The sequence below is a fragment of the Ochotona curzoniae genome, unplaced genomic scaffold, assembly GCF_017591425.1.
Source record: "Ochotona curzoniae isolate NIBS_2020 unplaced genomic scaffold, NIBS_Ocur_1.0 contig_883, whole genome shotgun sequence".
Classification (NCBI taxonomy): Eukaryota; Metazoa; Chordata; class Mammalia; order Lagomorpha; family Ochotonidae; genus Ochotona; species Ochotona curzoniae.
In genome coordinates this window covers 64530305-64552678 of record NW_024466599.1, presented here as the reverse complement: position 1 = coordinate 64552678, position 22374 = coordinate 64530305, and the positions used below count along the sequence as shown (strand labels likewise).

At 36.1% G+C, this 22374-nt stretch overlaps 1 protein-coding gene across 3 annotated transcripts in view; it reads right to left on the bottom strand.

Moving 5' to 3' along the window:
- Positions 1-22374, bottom strand: part of GTF2A1L (general transcription factor IIA subunit 1 like) — a 58609-nt gene that overhangs the window by 17803 nt on the left and 18432 nt on the right. The window lies entirely within an intron of this gene.

The window sequence follows — 22374 nt, the reverse complement described above, 5'->3', positions numbered from 1 at the left end:
TGTACACACGACCAAACTGATTCCAGTGCCAAATAAAGTTCCATGTCCCACCCAACATCATCAGTGACTGGAAGGACAGGCCTCAATATGTGAGTCCACTTTAGCAGCCCACAAACCATAACAGAGCAGGCTTTGATCCCATCTCCCAGGCTGGGCTGTCAGTGGGCAAGAGAGCTCCAGGTACTACAAGTGTCACAGAATTGGTGGCCATAGGACTAGGCATCTGCGCATATTCCAGCCCAGAAGGAACCTGTAATCTTTTACAGATGATTCCACAGATGATTCTGAGTCACATACAACTGTGGATTTCGGGTAAACATGAAATCAAGGCATAATTTAGGACTGAAACAGTGACATACCAACTGCAAACCTGGACAACTTTCAGTACCATCTAGTTCTGAACTAACAGAAGCATACAAAAGTTTAGAGGAAAAAAAAGGAGATTGCTTTGAAATTCTCAAAGGACAGTTACAAGCACAGCCAGATTATAAAAACTGGGGAAAATAATACTTTAAGGTATATATGATACATGGCTAAAGACATCAAGAACTTTCAACATTCACCTGACACAATAAAGTGTCACAAGATCCAAACACATACTGACATTTTAAAATACTTAGATGAAGAATTTAAAACAGCTGTTTTAAGAAAAGTTAATTAATGTGAAGAAACACAGGAACAACTTAATACTTTCAGACTTAACAGAAAAAGAGAAGCAATTTTTTAAATCAAACAAAAATCCTTCAACTGAAAATTACTATGTACAAAACTGAAAATGCAATAGGAGGCATCAATTGCAGCTGAAACATAGCATATTTGGAAATGTACAGTAAGAGAAGAAATAACAAAAAATCAAGAGAAATGAAGAAAGCTTACAAACAGTGAAACAGCACAAAAAAAGGACAAATTTTCAAGTTACTAAGGTACAAGAGGAACTTGAGAATGTCAAAGTAATAGAAAGCAAATTCAAAGTAGTAGTAACTAAAATCTTTCCAAACCTAAAGATACAACTACCAAGAAATAAAGAAAGGTCAAAGATCACCAAAGAGATTCTATTCAACAAAATCTACCCCAAGATAGGTTATAATATGGCCGCTTAAGACAAACATACAAGATCCTCAAACTGCTGAAGAAACTAAAAAGGTCATTACATAAGAGTAAAGGGTAAGTTCAGCAGAGGAGATAACACTCGTAGCACATATCTACCAATATTAAAGCTCCCAAATACATACAGCAAATATTAGCTATAAAGGGAGAGACTGACTCCAACGCAATAATAGCAGCAGACAGTAACATTCACTTTCAGAAATTGTTCAGATTTCCAGACAGAAAATCAACAAAGAAACAGCAGAGTTAAATTGTACCCTTGATCAACTAGATATACCAGACATTATAAAATGTCCCTCTCTAACAGCTGCAGAATGCACAATCACATCAACAGCACATGGAACACTTTTCTGTGGATCATATAATAGGTCACAAAGCAAATCAGCATATTTTAAAAGTGGAAATGATATTGAATACCTTTGCAGATCACATTTTGATTAATTTTTTTTTCTTTTAAGCTTTGGAATACATATAAATACATGGAAACTGACCTTGATCCAGAACAAAAAGTGGATCAAGGAAGAAATTAAGATTAAAGTGCTTCTTGGGACCAGCATTGTGGTGTCATCCTACATAGGCAGTTTCATGTTCCAGTTGCTCCACATTGAATTCAGCTCCCTGCTAACGGCCCTTGTGGGAAGGCCTTGGGCCTAGCCCCTGCTACCCTCAACTCTGGCCATTGTAGCCATTTAGGGAGTAAACCAGCAAGTGTAAAATCCCTCTGTCTCTCCCTCTCTCTCTAACTCTTTCAAATACATAAACAAATTTCTTTTAAAAAGTTTTGAGACAAGTGAAAATGGAAATACAACATCCTAAAACCCAGGGAGTATAGCCAAAGCAATACTAAGAAGGATATTTATAGCAATCAAAAAGCAGAAATATTTCAATTTATCAATGCATACCAAAGAACTAAAAAGCAAGCAAAAAACTAGAAACCAAACTTAGAAATAATAAAACACCTCACAAATAAATGACAGTCTTTAAAACTAAAAATTAAAATCAGTGAGGGGCAAGTATTTGGCTTAGTGGTGAAAATATCAGATTAGATACCCATCTTCCATTTCAGAGTTTATAATCCATCTCCATTCCTTATTCTATTTTCTTGTTAACTTACATTCTAGAAGACAGCTGATTTCAGCTGAAACAGTTATGTCCCTGCTACCCAGAGAGAAGACCTGGATTGAGTTCCCAGCTCCCAGCTTCAGCCTGGCATGACCCAGCAACTGGGAGCTTGCTCATTTCATTGCTCTCTTGCCCACTACTAAATAAGCAAATACTTTTTTAGAATCAAGGAATAAAGGGTTTTTCTGCTTTACAAAAAGCAAATTTGATGAAGCTTTACTACAAGACATTTAAATAAAATCAGAGCAAAAAAAAAAAAAAAACAGGACAGAACACTACAACTGAACGCAAAGATTTTGGATCAGTATAAGTAATTATCTGGCAAAATATTAGGTAATGTAGGAAAAAAGGACAAATTCATAAACACATACAGCTTACCAAGACTGACTCAAGAAGAAAAAGAATAGCTAAACAAATCAGTAATCATTAGCAAAATGAATCAGCAACCATCTCCCATCAAAGAAATGCCCAAGATCAGATGTCTTTACCACTGAATACCAACAACCATTAAATGAATTAAAACTAAAACAGCAGAACAGAAGGGAATTCTTTCAAAGTCAATCTGTAAGACTGGCATTATCTTGATGAAAAAACAGGCAAGGAAAAAGCAAGCAAGCAAGCTACAGGCCAATATTTTTGATGAATATTGACATAAAATGACCTAAAAAATATTAACAAACCAAACCCAACAGCATATTAGAACATTTATTCAGGTAGTCACTGTAGCACAGCTGGCTGTCTATATCCCACTTTGGAGTGCTGGTTAAGACCCTGGCTATTCAGTGTCCCATTCAGCTTGTCACTAATGCATCCTGGGAAGCAGCAGATAAGCACTCACATGCCTGGGTACCTGCCACCCAAGTAGAAGACCCAAATGGAGTTCTCAGCTCCAGATTTCAACCTGGACCAATCCTGGCTATTGCAGGTATCTGAAGAGTAAACACCAAGGATAGGAGACCTACCTCACACACTGTCTTTCAAACAGATAAAAACAAATAAACTTTTTAAAAAGTACTCAACATAATCAAGTGAGATTCATTCTAGGGATGCAAGGATAGCTTAACATATATAATGAAATGTAACAGACCACAGAAAAACAATCAAGAACACAGAAATCAAATGATCACCTCAATATGCTTACAAAATGTATTTGATATCAAATATTCCTTCATCATAAAAGCTCTGAAATTAGATACAGCAAAAACATACCTCAACACAATACAAGCCAATAACCAATATCATGCTGAAAGAAAAATATTTAAAGGTTTTCTCTCCAAGATTTGGACCAAGAAAAGGATGCTCACTTTTGCCAATTTTATTCACCATAGTATCAAAAGTCCTAGCCAAAGCAATCAGATAAAACAAATAAAAGGCATTCCAAATGAAAAAGAACTCAAATTGTCATTATGCAATTGACATCATTTTATAATCCAAAACCTCAATGATGCCATTTAAAAAGCTGCTAGAACTAAGTGAATTCAGCAAAGATACAGAATGCAAAGTCAATGTTCAAAACTCAGCATTGTTTTATACTGAAAGCAAACCCTTTGAAAAGGCAATCAAAAAAGATCATTTCTATTAGTTACAAGAATAAATAGCTAGGATTTAACCAAAGAAGTAACAGATCTCTACAATGAAAACATTGAAGGAAAAAACAGAAGAGGATGGAAAGATATGGACAGACATCTTTTGATTACGGGATAGAGCAATCAATGTTATAAAGCTGTTGACACTACCCAAAGTTTAGATTCAAAGTTTAGATCCAGAGCAATCCCTATCAAAATACCAATGACATTTCCCTCAGAACTTGAAAACAAAAAAAAAGCTGTTAAAATTCCTGTGGAATCAAAAAAGATTACAAATAAGACAATGAATAGACAATGTAATCTTGATGAAAAAAGAAGGCTCCAGAGGAATTATATACTTGAATTTAAAATAGAAAACTACAGTAATTAAAATGCTATAGCACTACCCTAGAACCATGCTCAGAGCTGCACTAAACAAAATACAGATCTGGAAGTAAACTCACACATCTGAAACAACTGCTCATTAACAAAGATGCCAAGAACATGCTTTAATAAAAGAACAGTCTTTTCAATGAATACTAGGAGAAATGTGTGTCCATAAGCAGAACTGTCTTACTTTGTAAAAAGTCAACTCAAAATGGATCAAATATCTAAATCGAAGACCTGAAACTCAGAGACTACTAGAAGAAAGCATAAGAGAAATGCCTCAGGATATTGCAATGAGCAAGAATTTTTTGAACAAGACACCAAGAATGCAGGAAACAAAAGTGGTTTTAGACAAATGGAATTTCTTTTTCACAACAAAGAGTGAACAGAGCAAATAAGCACCCTAAAATATGGGATAAAATAGTTCTCAGCAATGCACCTGACAAGGCAGGTGAACAACTAAAATATATAAAGCATCCAAACAATTTGCTAGCAAAAAAACCAAAAAAGTACATCCAAACAGACATTTATCAGAGGAAAACATACAAATAATAAATAAAATGCTGGTACAAATTACTATAAAGTTGCAAATCAAAACCACAATGAAATATAACCCCACTCCAGTTACATTAATTATGATCAGAAAGATGAAAGATAACAAGTGTTGGTATGGTTGTAGGAAAAAAAAAACACACACACCGCGTGGGATGAGAAATTAGTATTCTCACTGCAGAAAACAGTATGGAGGTTACTGAAAAAATTAAAAATAGAATTACTGAAGAAAAAAATCACAACTATACAAACAAGGAATCCCACTACTAGGTATACATCCAAGATAAATAATTCTATCCAAGAGACACATGCATTCCCATGTTTATTCCAGCACTATTCACAATGTCCATCAAACATGGTACAAACATACAATGAAATATTGTTCACTCTCTTAAAAGGGAAATGAATCTTGCTCCTTGCAACCACATGGATGGAACTGGAGGTAATCATTTTAAGTGACATAAGTCAAGCACACAATGACTAGTACCACAGGGCATCATGGTGGATGAGGAGCTATGGCTGAGAAGGGGGAGGGAAGGAACATTGACTAATAGATTATACTTAGTTAGAAATGAGATGTATGGTGTTCTTTTGCACAGCTGGGATGATTATAGGTAAGTCATACACTGCATATTTCTCCCTTAAAAAGACTACAAAAGAATTTTGAATGTTTTCAATGTAAATGTTAAATATTTGATTATATAAATGTCTTTCCAATACTTGGATCTTATAAACATGTATATGTATCAAACCATGACAGGGTAATCTATAAGCACATATAATTTTGTGTGACAAATATTTTTAATTTAATAAAATATTCAGCAATTCATTCAGCAATTCATTTCAAAAATTTCTTGGCAAATGAGGTTAAAAGAAACTTGCTCCACCTGATAAAGTGCATCTATAGAGAAACCTATTGCTAACATAATATTTAATGATAAAAGGTTCTTTTCCCTTAAGACCTGGGGAAAGGTGTCTGCTGTCAGCAATTCCTTTTTAATTTTGCACTGAAGGTCCTAATCAGTGACCTCTAGAGAAAGAAAAAAAATCAATTTGGAATAAATAAATCAAACTCATTTTAGTCACAAAAATAGACTGCCTTCCTAACACAATTCTAAGAGCTATAAAAAATGACTGCTAAAACTAAAGCCAAGCCTTATTGAAGTCATAATATGTAAGGTCAATTTATAAAAATCAATGTGTCTATACAGTAGTAATAAATTAGAAACCAAAGTTTTTAATATTCTAACTTTACTTAAAAGGTAAGGGGATCACAGACACACAAGCGTGGAGTGGGTCAAGGGGGCCAGGGTGGGAGAGAGGAAAATGATTCTGCCTTCCATCCTGTGCCTTCAGGAAGGGAAAAGTGGTCCCTCCGAGTTGCCAGTCTTCACCTGATCTTGTGAAAGGGAGTGATTTCATGATACTGCTCCAGGTCTTCAGTGAAGGGAAGTACATCCTAGAGGGGTCGTTTGATAAATAGGTGGATGCGATTTACAAAGGGCAGGGGGAGTGTGGCTTCCAGCTTGTGATCCAAAACTTGCTACCTACCTGTCCCATTTCATTCAGCCCTCAGAAATTTCCAACCCTTAATCTAATGGTTGATAAAGTATGCAAATTCATCACATCCACTGTAGTACTTGCTATTTTTGAGGGTCACAGGGCTTGCCTGTACAAACTTAAATTTTAAAAATATCCAAAAAAGCAGCAAGAGGAAAACAATCCATACAGATATGACAGATTCTCAGTAAAAAGCATTAGCAGATTTCTTAGAAACATTTTAAATGTTTCTAACCTGAGGATTCTTGTGTAGTAACAGATAGAATGTTATACAAGGCATAAGTCTCTCCAGTAAAGGTAAATGAGTGGACAACCACACACATAAAAAAAATCATGGTTTCAATTCATTACTTTAATTCTTCTAAAGGATTTTCTTTCATAAAATAAAAAAAAATAGATTCTCCACTAACCCAAAGCATCAAAAAAGAAGGGAGAAGATGTGAATTATTAGGAACAGAGAAGAAAAAGGATATATAGCAACAGACACATCAGACAACCATAGAATCATTAAGAACTATTACAATCAACTATATGTCAACAAATCAGAAGACCTAGAAGAAATGGACAGATTCTGGGAAACACAACAATATACCATACTTGAATCATTAGGCAGTTAAAACCTAAATAGCCTTACAACAAGTACTGAGATTGAACCTGTAACTAAATTCCTCCTAATCAAGAAAAACCCTGGCCCAGAAGGCTTAGTGCAGAATTCTAAATCAGAATTAAAAATCCTCCAAAAGCTATTCAAGGCAACAGCATGGAAGGCAAACCACCCAAACTCTAAGAAGCCAATATCACCTTAATACCAAAGCCAGATAGAGATACAACAGAAAAAGAGAACTACAGATCAATATCCCCAATGAACACACGTGCAAGGATCCTCACAAAATACACCTCAACAGAATCCAAGAGCACATCAGGAAGATCATTCATCTGGAACAGGTGGGATTTATCTCTAACATGCAGGTATAGCTCAACATTCACAAATCAATAAATGTGATTTATCGCATCAGCAAATTGAAAAATATGAATACCATATGATCATATCAATACATACAGAGAAAGCATCTGATAAAATCCAACACAACTTCATCTAAAAACCTTCAGCAAGACAGGCATAGAAGAAACATTCTGTAACACAAAGCAATATACAAAAAAACAAAAAAAAAATAAAACAAAAACAAAAAACACCAGCATCATACTGAATGGGGAAAGACTGAAAGATTTTCCACTAAAATCTGGAACTAGACAAGGATGTCCACTTCTACCACTGCTATTCAATATAGTATTGGCAGTCCTTGCCAGAACTATTAGGCAAGAAAAACAAATTAAAGGAATTCAAATTGGAAATGGGGAGTTAAAATAATCCCTGTTTGCAGATGACATGATTCTCTACCTAGCAAAATCAAAAGATTCAAAAGATTCAATCAACACTGCGACAAATCATGAGAGAATTGGGCAGGGTAGCAGGATACAAAATCAATGAATATAAATCAGTGGCCCCAGTATACACAAATAACTCCATGGCTGAGAAAGAAATTGTTATTCCCCTTTAAAATAGTGGAGAGAAATCTTAAATACCTTGGAATTAGCCTAACCAAGATGTAGAGGGCTCTATGATGAAAAGTATAAAACACTAAAAAAAGTAATAGAAGACATAAAAAGACGAAGAAACCTACCATATACCTGATCAGCTGGTTCAATATCATCAAAATGTCCACATTATTGAAAGTAATATATTCAATGTGATTTCAATTAAAACCTCAACAACATTCTTCCCAGAAATAAAAAAGATGGCACAAAAGTTCATCTGGAAACAGAGACTATGAACGGCCAGAGCTATCCTGAAGGAAAAAAGTCAAGCTGTAGGAATCACAGTTCCAGACCTCAAGACACAATACAGGACAGTAGTCATCAAAACAGTTTGGTATTGGTATAGAAACAGAGAAGAAAATAAAGGGAACAGAATAGAAACCCCAGAAGGGAGCCCACACACATACAGTCAACTCTTTGACAAGAGAATTGAAAACAATCCAGAGAAAATGTCTGCTCTCTTCAACAAATGTTGGACAACTGGATAGCATCCTGCAGAACAAAGAAGCAAGATCCACATCTGTCACTTTATTAAAAAAAAAAAAATCAGCACTAAATGGCACAAGGGCCTAAATCTGTACTCAGAAACCATCATACTGTTACAGGAAAACACAGGAAGCACTCTCCAAGATACAGGAATGGGGAAAGAGTTCTTAGAAAAATCACCAAGGCATAGGCAGTCAAAGCCAAAATAAGCAAATGGGACTACATCAAGCTGAGAAGCTTCTGTACAGCAAAAGAGACTATCAACAAACTGAATAAGCAACCAACAGAATGGGAGAAAATCTTTGCACACTACACAACTGATAGGGGACTAATATCCAGGATTTACAGACTTTCAGAAACTCAATATTTGCAAACCAAGCATCCCTGTGAAGAAATGGGCAAAGAAAATGGACAGTCATTTTTTTTCAAAAGAACAAATTCAAATGGCAACAGACATATGAAAAAATGCTCAGGTTCCCTAACCATCAAGGAGATACAAATAAAACCCACATGGAGTTTCCACCTAACTTCAGTGAGACTGGCCTGCATTCAGGATTGTACTAATAACAGTTGTTGGCATGGATGTGGAGAGAAAGGTATCTTCTTTACAGTTGGTGGGAATATAGAATAGCAGAACCACTATGTAAGTCAGTATTCAGAGTGTTAAGAGAGCTGAAAATTGACATGCCATGTGACCTAGCTATCCCACTTCTGGGAATATAGCCAAAGGAAATGAAAGCTGCATATGAGAAAAGGGATCTGTAATCCTGTACCTACAGAAACACAATCTACAATAGCAAAGACAAACAATCCAGATGCTCATCCAAAGAGGAGAGGATAAAGCAACTGTGGTATATCTACCTCATGGAATACTATTCAGCCATTAAAAAGAATGAAATTCTACCATTTGCAACCAAATGGTCCCAACTAGAGACCATTATGCTCAGTGAAACAAGTCAATTCCCAAAGGACAAATGTCATGTTTTCTCTGATATAAGGCAAACTTCACGCAAAACACAAGACCAGTAGCTGTTTCAATATTATTTTTGCTACATCTCATGAATTTTGATATTCCCATTTTTATTGTCATTTCTTCAAAATAGTTTTTTTTTCTTTTCTATTTAATTTCTTCACTGACTCATAGGCCATACAGTAGCATCATTTGCTTCAAGATGGGTTTTGGTTTTCATTTTTTTAGTAACACATTGGTCATACAGTAACATGGTATTGTGTAACAGGCACTATTATATGCAGATGTGAAGATGCAATGTAGAATTCATCTCTACTTCCAAATCAAAAATGAACTTCCAAATAAACTGTTTATCGTATCTTGACAATAGGATGCTGGACTCTGCCTTTGTCCAGAGCTACAATTTCAGGATAAACCTAAAGAGCACAATGATGGACTTAGAACTGATTATGAAGGACTTTATTTCTGTAATAATATGGGTGGGATTTGTGAGGGGGAGAGATACAGGAAGTAAAGAAGGGAAATACCAGAACCTATCGAACAGTATCCAAAAAATAAGCGAATAAATAAAAATGTTTAAAAGAATAAAGCAGAAAAATTAACAAAAGTATTTGTTAATAGAATGCAATACATAACGACACAATCATTGATAGTGACACCGGTATGATAAACTGAGCTAGAAACAAACATTTTTACATGTAAATGACCTGAAATTTATATTAAAATGATTACAATATTATATGTAATCTTCAAGATAACCACAAGGAAATAATCTATAGAATTTGCAAAAAAAAATTATAAGGAAATCAAAATGTGTAATTATAAAAAAGAATTAATAAAATACAATGAATGTAGTAAAGAAGAAAATCAGGGACAAGACACTAAAGACTTATAGAAAACAATAACAGAGTTACAGAAACAAATAACAAAAATTAAATTCATTACTATCATAATTACATAAATGAATTAAACTCCTGAAATATAAAACATAGACTTGCTGAAAAAATAGAAAAACAGGATTTACCTAGATTATCTATATACGCAAACACATATATATGTGTGTGTATGTGTGTACATATTTATGTATATACATTTTATGTATATAAATCTAATTTCAGATCTAATGACACACACAGGTTGAAACTTACAGCATAGAATAATAAATTCTATAAAATAGTAACAAAATAGTTACTGTTGAACAAAATACATTGGAAATCCAAAGTTACTAAAATAAACAAAGAAAATATTATTTAACAATCAATTGATTCACCAAGAAGATGTAATGATGTAAACATATGCACAGAAAGCACCATACCTTAAGCAACACATGTAACCGAAATTGAGGGTATTGAACGTAGACACACACAACACTACAGTAAGATGAAACTTTAATACTTTCAATATTAAATGACAGATGATCAATAATAAAAACTTTAAATACTATAGATTAATGGAATCTAACAAAAAGAACTCTGCCTAGTAAAAGCAGAATCTACACTTTCCTCCAGTACACAAACGACATTCCCCAGGACTTACCATAGATTAGCACATAAAACAAGTTCTGACAAAAATTTAATTTTAACTTTACTAAGTATCCTTTCAGAATATTATGAAATAAAGCTAGAAATTAATTAAAATATTAAAATATAAAATAATAAATCTATAACAAAAAGATTAGGGACAACTAGGAAATTATTTTTAAAAATAAAAAATCCATCAATATGCAGATACTAAAGGCTACATCTTTAAAATCAATAGGGTCAAAAAAGGAATCACAGGGAAGCTACATTGAGGCAAATGAGGAAAAAAACACATACAAAAACTTATAAAATATAACTAAAAATGCTATGAGGGAAATTTCTGATTATAAATGATTAGGTTAAAAATGATGCATCTCAAATCAACAACCTAACTTTAAACGCTAAAAACCCAACATGAGCTCAGCAGCAGCTGGCACTTGGGGTGTAAACTAGTAATTGAAAACATGGGTACTTTCTTGCCTTCTCCCCACCCCGCCTCTCTAGTAAATAAATAAACATTCAAATAAAACCTGGAACAAGTATAATTAGGTAAATGATAATGATTAGAGTCAGAAAAAAGAGGGAAAACCCAATAAATTCAAAAGATGTTTCTTCAAAATCTCAACTGACAAACCTTAATAAACACATTCACGAAGAAAAAGATTCAAGCAACTAAAATCATAGACAAAATGGCTGTAAGAGAGTACAACAAGCACATGTACACCAACAAATTATATAACTTAGATGAAATGGAGGAAATCCTAGAAGCACAAGCTGCCCAGATGAATCAATAAGAAGCAGGACAATCTGAACAGACAATGTGCTGTTGAGGAGGCTGAATCAGCGATGAAAAACTCTGTACAAAGAAAAACCCAGGACCAACAGCTTCCCAGAGAACTGTAACAAACATTTAAAGAAGAACGCCAGTTGTCCTCAAACTCTTTAAAAAAATTTAAAAACCTGAAAACAACACTTCCAACCTCATTTTGTAAGGGCAGCAATGTCCTGATTCTAAAGCTAGACAAAGCACATCAAGATAACTATAAACCAACATCCGGGTGAATGATGTAAAAATCTTCATATTCGACAGCACAAAGTAAGGATCTCACATCACAAACAAATGGAATTTATCCCTGTGATGAAAGAATGATTCAACATGGATAAAACAATCACATGCAAGAGTGAAATCATCAAAGCGTTTCGCCAAGATTAGGAATGTAGCAAGGATGCCTGCTGGCAACAGGCTGTGTAGTGCTACAAGTACTAGTTAGGACAATTAGGAAGTGAAAAAAGAAAGTCATCCAAGTTAGAAATCAAATAACCACTGTTCACAGATTACACAGTTTTCTGTACAGAAAACCTTCAAGATTCCCCAGACATACAGCAATTAGAATAAATGAATTTAACAAATTCACAGAATACAAAAACTGATGCACAAAAGTCATTCACATTTCTAAACACTAACAATTAACCCAAAAGGAAAATTAGGAAAACAATTTCCTTTATGCTCGCATTAAAAAAAAAGACAACATTTACAGGGAGGCAGAAGACTTGTATAGTGAAAACTACAATATCTTACCATTGGAAATAAAAGATGTAACACTTTCATGGATTTAAAAAACAATACAATGTCAATATTATCCAGATTCATCTAAATAACCAATGTACTTCCTTTGAAAATTCCAAAATAGTCATTTTAGAAATAGAAAAATCTATTCTAAAGTTCATATGAAGTCTCAAGTCACCCCAAACAGCCATAACAATCTTTTAAAAAAAATCAACTTGGAAGTCTCAAACATCATTTCAAAATTTACTATAAAACAACAGTGACAACACTATAGTATTGGTATAAAAACAAATATATAGACAATGTAATAGAGACCCCAAAAATAAACTGTCACGTAAATGGTCAAACGATTTTTTTTAAATCCCCAAATGGCTGCAATAATTAGAGATGGATTGAAAACCAGAGTTTCTTTCAGGTCTCCCACATGGGTGCAGAGGCCCAAACACCTGGGTCATCCCCTGCTGCTTTCCCAGGTCATTAGCAGGAAGCTGGATCAGAAGTGGATCAGCTACAACTGGAACTGATACCCACATGGATGTCAGCACTGCAGGTGGTGGCTTTACCTTTCAAGCCACAGCATCGCCCACTGCATCTTTTATTCTAAAGACATAATTATATTTTTACATATGTTAGCTCACTTCACATGCAAAACACTGAAAAGTAATTGGAGATTAGATGTACAGAAGATAGTATCTAGAGGAGATCCTAGTTCAAAGAAAAGCAAACATATCATTTATTTAAAACATTAATTTTTTATTTCATCAACAATACATTATGAAAATTAATTCAAAACTTGCCTCCCTAATGTTCTTGACATTTTTCAAATAAGGGGATAACTGTGTCATTTCTTTTGATCCATTTTGAGTTAAATTTTGTAAATGGCATAGGATAGGGGTCCAACATGTGGATACTGGTTCTCCCAACACTATTTATTAGCTATCCATCCCTCACTGAATGAATGATCTTGTGACCTGTACAAAAAAAAAAAATCATTGAAGAAGTGGCACTCTGTTGTAGCAGGTAGAACCACACCACCTGTGATAGGAGCATCCTATATGAGCACCAATTGGAGCATTAGCTGCTCCACTTCTGATCCAGGTTCCTCTGCCTAAGGACTGAGGAAGCAGTGGAAGATGGCCCAGATCCTGCCCTGCACCATGTGGGAGATTTGGAAAAAGTTCCTGGCTTTGGATCAGCTTGGCTCTAGCAATTACAACCATCTGGGGAATTAACAAGCAGATACAAAATGGATCTCTCTCTCTCTGTCTTTCCTCTCCCTGTAAATTGCCTATCAGAAAAATAAATATTTTTTTAAAAAGTGGATCAAAATCCTAAACAGAAGAGCAATAACTATGAAATTGCTAAAAGAAAATACAAGGGAAAAATTCCATGACCGGGTTTGACAAAAGATTTCACAACTATGACATCAAACAATATAGGCAACAAAGGAAACAACAAAAAAAATTCAACATGTGAAATTTACAAACTTCTGTACTTCAAAAGATACCAATCAAAAGACAATCCACAGAACGCAAGAAAAGACTTGCAGATCACACAACTCATAAAGGGGTAATATTTACAAGGTATTGGGGACAATACCATGACATGGTAGGTAAGCCTCCACCCAGAGTACCAGCATCTCATATGGGCACTCAGAGTACGGCAGCTTTAATTCCCATCCAGCTCTCTCTTACCGGCCTAGGAATGCGGTAGAGCATGACCCAAGTCCATGGGCCTCTGTACCTACATGGAAGACCCAGAACAAAATGTTAAAGAAAAGACTCAAATGACCTACAGGTATACAACAAGATATTAAACATCATTGGTCATTAGGGAATCACATATCAAACCCCTGAGATACAACTTAAAACAGGAATTATTAAAAAAAAATAATAAAACACAGAAAATAAGTACTGATGTAGATGTGAGAAAAGTGGAACCTTTGTTCATGCTGCTGGGAATGTAAACTGGTACAGCCCATACAGAAAAACAGCATGGCAGGTAATAATAAAATAAAAAGAGCTATCATATGAACCAGAATTTACACTTCTGAACTCACAGGAGTCAAAAGTAGAAGCAACTCTAAAGTGTCTGCAGACAGATGAAAGAAATTAAAAGAAAATGTGGGCTATTACTCAGCTTTGAAAGAGAGGTAAGTTTTTATATACACTGAAAAATAAATGAACCCTGAAAACATCACAAGTACCCCAAAAGGCATGTACTGTCTTATTTCCCCTTACCTAAAGTAGTCACATTCAAAGCGACTGAAGTAGAATGGTGGCTCCAAGGGTCAGACGCAACTGAGAAATCGAGAGCTTCTGTTTAATGAGCAAGGAGTTTGACTTTGGGAGAAAGAAACATCTCTGGAGATCAATGGTAGCAATGGCTGCACAGTTAAATGACCTATCCAGTTTTAAAATGGTTAAGATGATAAAACTTTATGCGTGTATAGCTTGTCACAGACAAAAATAGGACAGAAAAAATCAATGGTGATAACATATTGCCGTCAAGTATGTGGTAAAACTGATACAGAGTACTAGTGGCAGCACAGACACCAAAATTGGCACAATCCTTCAAAAACACTGCAGTAATATACTTCAAGCCCCATAGAAATCTGTAGCTTTTCTTCAATATTCCTCTTTAAAAAAAAAAAAGTATCTTTAAAAAAACAAAAATGGAGCCCAGCATGATAGTGTAGTGGTTAAAGTCCTCGCCTTGCATGTACCAGGATCCCATATGGGTGTGGTTCTAATCCCAGCGGCTCCACTTCCCCATCCAGCTCCCTGCTTGTGGCCTGGGAATGCAGTCAAGGACAGCCCATTGCCCTGGGATCCTGCACCTGCATGGGAGACCCAGAAGAGCTTTTGGCTCCTGGCTTCGAATTGGCTCAGCTCCAGCCATTGCGGCTGCTTGGGGAGTGAACCATCGGACGGAAGATCTTCCTCTCTCTTCCTCTCTGTATATCTACCTTTCCAATAAAAAATAAATAAATAAATAAGAAAATGAAGCTTAAAGTAAGCATAAAGATGCATTGTATTTTATAAAAAAATGCTTTCATAATTTAAAATTGTCCTTCACAATAGCACCCAAAACCCTGAAATATTTACCAAAAAGAATAAATATCACATGAATACATGCGATATTTACATGATGCGAATGAAAAAAACAATTAGTGAAAAACCAAAAGCTTTTATAAGTGGAAAATATATCATGTCCTTGAATCAAAATACTCAATATTCCAATGATTCATCTGGAGACTGAAACCATCTCAAATCTCAATCCCAATAGCCTATTTTTTAAAAAATTGAAAGCTCATTCTAAGAGTTACATGGAAACACAGAGGTTAGGACAGCCACAACAGCTTTGAAGATAAAGAACTAATTTGAGACACTCTCTAACCTCTAAATTTCCTATGAACTCAACACAATCAAGAGGGTGCAGCATCAGTGAAAACAAAAACAGTTGCAGTATGTGTCGGGGACAGGCAGCAGTGACAAGGCAATTGGATAGACAGTTAAACTGACAATTGGGGTACCCATATACCCTATCAGCATATCCAACAGTTCCAGCTCCTTCCCTTATGATTCCACTTCCTGCTAATTCACATCCCCGGCAGGCTGCAGATGATGGCTCCAGTACTTGAGTCCCTGTTATACACATGGGAGATTTGGCTTGAGTTCTAGGCTCCAGACTTCAGCCTGGTCCAGTCCTGGATGTTGCATCCATTTGAGGAACTAAGCACCATATAAAAGAGTTTTGTCTGCCTCTTTTTTTCTCTGCCTTTCCAATAAAAAAAATTAAGTTTGGTTTATTAAAACAATGGTAAGAATGAATGTCCAGAAATAAAGCAACATAGATACCATGACTGATCTGTTTTCCAAGCACACCATGTTTGAGACAGAATAGTCAAAGACACAGACAGAATAGTCTTTTCGATAGGTAAGGCTACAACCACCAATTATATGCAAGACAAAAATAAACCTCAACCCTACCCTTGTATTATATACAAAAAGGAACCTACAATGGACCACAGACTTCAATGTAAAGTTTACAACTATACATTTTTTTAAAGTGAGAATTTTTTTCAATCTTTGGTTAGACGACATAATAAAATAATATACTAGAGTTCATCAAAATCACAAAGCTCCCTCTACATAGCACCCAAAAATGTGTGGAAACTGCAAATCTCACATGTTACCAGTAGAAATGCAAAGTCTACCACACACAACTGGTGGAAATACAGTTACTTTGGAAAGGAGTGTGACAGTTCTCATAGATAGATACATATCATATGATGCAACAATTCTGCTCATAGGTATTTATTCAAAACAAAAAGTATGCACATATATGTGCACACATACACACATAAATATGCATATAAATATTTTTAAAAAGACAAAAAATAGAAACAATTGAAATGTCCAACCGCTGAACAAATTGTGGTCCAATCACATAACAAAATATGCCGACATTTGCAGCAACATGAAAGGAGCTCAAATGCCTTATACAATATGCAAAGGCTACATATGCAACAGTTGCACTTGCTTATACTTCACAGAAAGGTAAACCTGTACCAAAAGAAAACATTATCAGCAAGTGACCGCAGGGACTAGGGAGATGAAGGAGTGCTATCTCCAATGGCAAATGAGGAAACTTTTCAGGGTTACAGAAAGGCTCTTTTCTCAGTTGTGCTAGTTGTCAAAACTAACACTGCACATCTTTTTTTTAAGATTTATTTTATTTTTATTAGAAAGGCGGATATACAGAGAGGAAGATCTTCCGTCCAATGATTCACTCCCCAAGTGAGCGCAAAGGCCAATACTATGCCAATCCAAAGCCAGGAGCCTCTTCCAGGTCTCCCACGTGGGTGCAGGGTCCCAAGCTTTGGGCCGTCCTCGACTGCTTTCCCGGGCCACAGGCAGGGAGCTAGATGGGAAGTGGGACTGCCAGGATTAGAACCGGTGCCCATATGGGATCCCGGGTGTGCAAGGCGAGGACCTTAACCATTGCGCCATCACGCTGGGCCCAACACTACACATCTTAAAAAGGTAAACTCTATTAGAAGCTTAGTCCTTGACCTACATTACACAGTGAGGCTGATTTTAGTAACAACTACTGAAAACCTTAAGTCCTAAGATCCTTTGCTGCAAAATGAACCAGAGTTCCTTCGGTGCTCTGCCAGATAGACACATGCTCACAAAGAAATCTGACATTCCAGGACTCCTCTAGTGGAATTCTTGTAGCATAATTTTCCTTAAATTAGGGAGGACCTCTTTACTTCAAGAGAGAGGATTACAAATCCAAGTTTAATATCAGTAACTGTAAAACTTTAGTTTTTCTTAACTTCAAAAGTAGTTCTGGCAAGCACTATAAAGTGCACATGATTTGCCTGTTTCCAATCTCGGAGTGGTAATGTAACCAAAATAGCCAGTAGGTTTGCAGCAACATCCATAATTGATGCTGCAAGATCATGAACAGAAAGATTTAAGTCTCCCATACAGCCAAACACCTGCCACATAGATCATCAACAACCTCCTCTTGATCAAACTGCTATGAGGGGGCTTTTGTTCCCTCTCTGAGCCAACAACCATCTTCCCAGAGGATTAAGCAAGGGCTTCACATATTGTTCTCTGGAACGCCAGAAAATTTCTGCATAAACAATTTAACATTTTGCCCACATTTTCTGATAAATGTCTTGGGAAGACAATAATTCAAAACCATGGCTCTAATGTATCTGAGTTTTATGTCAGCTGACGAGACTTCTTTCAGAATTACTGGCTGTGTCTTAGCACTAACGCCTGCCGTGGCTGCTGAAGCAGACAGCACTGCTTTCTGCAGAGAAGCAGCAAAGCCATACCTTGCCAAGCATCTCGGGCACTTCATCAGTTTTCAGGGGACCAAATTTTGCTAAGCAAAAATAAAAACCTTTTGTTACAAAGATGTCAGTTTGATGTCAGTTTGCAGTTTAAAAAAGAAAGGAAAGCAGGAAGGACTCACAACAGAATTCTTTGATGGTGTCAGTGTACAAATAAAGATTAAAATCAACTGCTGGCAGCTCTAAGTAGCACCAGTATTTTTATCTTGTTGAATGTTAGAAGTCACTGTTGGTTCTTCTGTGAATTTCAACTAAATAGGGAAAAATGCCAACTGTTCTAATGCAGATGATGTCATTCTGCCAAAGACATTGTTTTAAATGTTTCTCTGCTCCAAGCAACCTGTTTCAATAATGCCCCAGATTCTCTGCTTCCCCACATGATGTCTGAAATTACATGTGGCTTCTGTGGCTGAGGAGCACAATCAGCAAATAAACAGGATGCTTCAACATCAAGATTTACTTCTCAAATCCAGGTTCCAACTTTTTCCATTCCAGCTTCCCTCTAAGGAAAGAACTATATTTTTCCAATAGCCAGTGAAGACTGAGAGGACTCTGTATCCATGGGTGGGGATAAACATTAAACAAGAAAAGCTAAGTGACCTAAACTGCGTCAAATTCAGTGACTTACAATGATAGGGAAAATATTCTTTCATCCTTAACAGGAATTTAATCCAAAAAAATTTCTCCCTCATAACACACTGTCCTTTCCAGTCTTATTGACATGAAATGTACCTTAACTTATTTTGACAAATGAAAAAAAATTTGTTAAACCATCTTTTATCCATTAAAGAAGAAGTCACATACCTAGTTCAAAAATCTGGAGGGACTGGCATGGTAGATTAAGCCACTACATCCTACATGGGCACCAGTTCAAGTCGCGGATGCTCTGCTTCTGATCCAGCTACCTGCTAATGCTTCTGGAAAAGCAGTGGAAGATGGCCTACATATCTGGGTCCCTGCACCCATGTGGGAGATGTGGATAATGACCCAAGTTCCTGACGTCAGCCTGGTCATTGTGACCATTTAGACAGGGTACCAAAAGATAAAAGAACCCTCCTTCCCTCTTTTCCTCTCTCTTTCTCTCTCTGTAACTCTGCCTCTTAGATAAAGTAAACTTAATAGATATAAAAATACCTAGAGATATTTAGTATTTTAATACATAAAGACTCAAAAACTTCATTCATTTTCATTGAAGTCTGAATTCAAATAACTACTGATACGACATTTTATCTCTTAGAAAAATATCAGTATGAATTTGGGAGAAAACAAAAATTTGCACTTGAAATTATATTTATTCTATTATCCCTCTGTTCCTTCCTAATTTTTTACTCATACATTGATTTTGAGCTACATCAGTGATTCCTAACAGTGACTACATATTAAGAACACCTCAGGAGTTCTAAAACACTAATATCTGGACTCTAGGTATAAATCCCTTGGAGCAAACCTGAGTGTTTTTTAATGTCTTGATGATTCTAATATTCAGCTAAGGTTGAGAACTACTGAAAGAGGAAAATCTAACCAACTATCCTGTTCTTTAAAAACTTATTTTAACATAGCTTTTAATTACCTTGTTTGGGACACAAGTTTAAGCTACTACAAAAACACAGAAGAGGGCCCAGCGCGGTGGCACAAGTGGTTAAGGTCCTCACCTTGCACGCCCGGGATCCCATATGGGCGCTGGTTCTAATCCCGGCAGCCCCTCTTCCCTTCCAGCTCCCTGCCTGTGGCCTGGGAAAGCAGTCGAGGACTGCCCAAAGCCTTGGGACCCTGCACCCGCGTGGGAGACCTGGAAGAGGCTCCTGGCTTTGGATTGGCATAGTATTGGCCTTTGCGCTCACTTGGGGAGTGAATCATCGGACGGAAGATCTTCCTCTCTGTCTCTCCTCTGTGTATATCCGCCTTTCCAATAAAAAAACATAATAAAAATAAATCTTTAAAAAAAAACACACAGACGAGGTACCCCCAACCAAACAGTACTGAAATATTCTGGAGGACATAATAAATGAATAAGCAGGAATAATTTACAAAAGGATAATGTTAGGAAAGGATGGTGAGCAGATTCAGGCATGAAATAATGGTTTTGTTTGTTTGATTGATTGCTTTTTCCTAAAAAGAGCTAGGAAACAGCAAAGAGAATCATTCACTATGGTGTTTTCAATAAAGCACTCTGCATAAAAGGAAAGAAGAGCAAACAGGAAATGTAAGCAGAGAACAAACCTGGAGGTCCTTTCATTCCGGAGCTGGAACTTTATTCTGTAGGTGACAGGAAGTCAGGGATGTGTCAAAAAGGGAAAGGACATGATCAGGCAACATTCTGACCAAACCTCTGGAAGTGACGTGTAAGAGAGGAAAGGGTGAACATGCACTGAGTGCAGACCACTGCCTCAACTACCCTGACGAATCCTCCTACCAGCACCAAGCCTTTACCTTCAATTTACAAATGCATAATGCCCAAGTCACACAGCTACAAAGGGGATAGACTGAGGATTCAAAAAATTCTGATCCCTGATGCCTGGATCCTTAACCTACAGGATGATGGACAAAGAGGAGCAGAAAGAGAAACAGCAGCAGCCTAACAGCTGATGCTGTAGGAGATGCTTATATCATTGCCCCCCAAAAAAGACAGGTAGAGCAACAGCAGCAGAGGCAAACGAGGGAGCAGGTTATAGAAATATTTGCTCATTTAAAAAATTAATCAAAATCACATAACCCAGCGCTAAAAAGGAGTGAAATTCTGACACATGCTACAACATGGATAAGATTTGAAACTATCATTCCAGGAGAAATAAATCAGTTACAAAGGTGCAAATACATGGTTCTATTAATAAGGTACTGCAATTGCCAAATTCAGGTAGCCAGAAAAAAGAAGTTACAAGGAGCTTAATCGAAAGTTGTTAGGAGTATAGTTTATAAAAATAATAAGAACATTAAGCCTGTACAGATGCATCCAATCTCTAGTAATCAAAAGCAGAGAAAAAAAGTATTATCTAAATATAGCTTGCTTTAACTATAAAAAATACAAGCACTCTATACATTTTTTTATATAAGATGGTCATAAACATTTCAAATTGCTAATCACTTTAAAGGTATCCTGCAAACACTATTGCTGTTTAGATTTTTATGTTGCAGATACACACCTATTTTAAAATCTATAAGTAAGCTACTTTTTAAAAAGTTACCCAATGTATAACAAGCCCATAATGCACAATAGCACCGATATAAGGCTTACTATGGCACCAGATTCTTCAATAACTCTCTATATACCATCTCTAACAATTCTGATACTTACAAACTTGGTACTCTGACAAGCTCACTCAATCTAAGTGAATTTTAGATATCAATACTACACAGTTATTTGTAAAGTGTGAAGTTGAGGGCCAAGAGCAATAGCCCAGTGGCTAAATCTTTATCTTGCACATGCCAAGATCCCATATGGGAACTGGTTCATGTCTCAACTGCTCCATTTCCCATCCAGCTCCCTGACTGTCTTGAGAAAGCAGTGGAGGATGGCCCAAAGCTTTAAGACCCTGCACCTGCATGGGAGATCCAGAAACAGCTCCTGCCTCCTGGCTTTGGATCAGCTCAGCTCCAGCTGTTGCAGCCACTTGGGGAGTGAACCAGCAGGCAGATCTTGTTCCCTCTAGCTCCTCCTCTATGTAGATCTGACTTTCCAATAAAAATGAAACAAGAATCATCCAATAAATTTTTTAAATGAAGCTGAATCTGAACCTATTGTGGAATCAAAGCTCAAGCTTTGATTTCTAAATAATCCTTGATTAATGTCCTCTAACTAATCCATTTTCTCATATCAGAAACATACATGATGACATCTAAGGAATAACAGAAAAAGTTGTTGATTCATCACACTAAAATTTGCCAAGTTCATACAGAATCCAGGAGAAAAAGGCCTCTAGAAGTAGTGATGAGAATACACATATTTTAAAATTAGGTATCTTTACCTCAAGCCAAATTTTTCATTACCTTAAACTAAATTTATTTTCTAAATTTTATATACAAGTGTTATTAAAAATAGTTTGTGAAAACAATGGAATTAGAAGTTATTT